The sequence below is a fragment of the Buceros rhinoceros genome, unplaced genomic scaffold (genome assembly GCF_000710305.1).
Source record: "Buceros rhinoceros silvestris isolate BGI_N320 unplaced genomic scaffold, ASM71030v1 scaffold1472, whole genome shotgun sequence".
Classification (NCBI taxonomy): Eukaryota; Metazoa; Chordata; class Aves; order Bucerotiformes; family Bucerotidae; genus Buceros; species Buceros rhinoceros.
Genome location: NW_010400438.1, coordinates 10354 through 10620, shown reverse-complemented (window position 1 = coordinate 10620; position 267 = coordinate 10354). Strand labels below are relative to the sequence as shown.

At 65.2% G+C, this 267-nt stretch overlaps 1 protein-coding gene across 1 annotated transcript in view; it reads right to left on the bottom strand.

Annotated features, from left to right (window-relative positions):
* The window catches only part of SCUBE3 (signal peptide, CUB domain, EGF-like 3), a gene marked incomplete at its 5' end in the record, with an annotated part of 11056 nt that overhangs the window by 6330 nt on the left and 4459 nt on the right, over positions 1-267 (bottom strand). The gene's annotated exons all lie outside the window — the stretch shown is intronic.

Below are 267 nucleotides of genomic sequence, written 5' to 3'. Positions count from 1 at the left end.
GCGGGGGAGCTGCGGGGGCGGGGGGCGCTGCAGACAGAGCTGACACGGCAGCACTTAGCGGCTGAATTCAAAAGGCAGCTGCTCGGCAGCCCCCGGCCCCTCTCCCCATGGTGAGGACCCTCTGCCCTGACCCAAAAAGAGCGATTGATGCTCCATGAAGCAGAGGTGGAGGTGGGGAGTGACCAGGGATGGAGTTGCCCCTCAAGCAGCCCTCCCTGCCCCGCTTCCCCTTCTTGGGGGAGCATCAGTGGCAGCCAGGAACACACT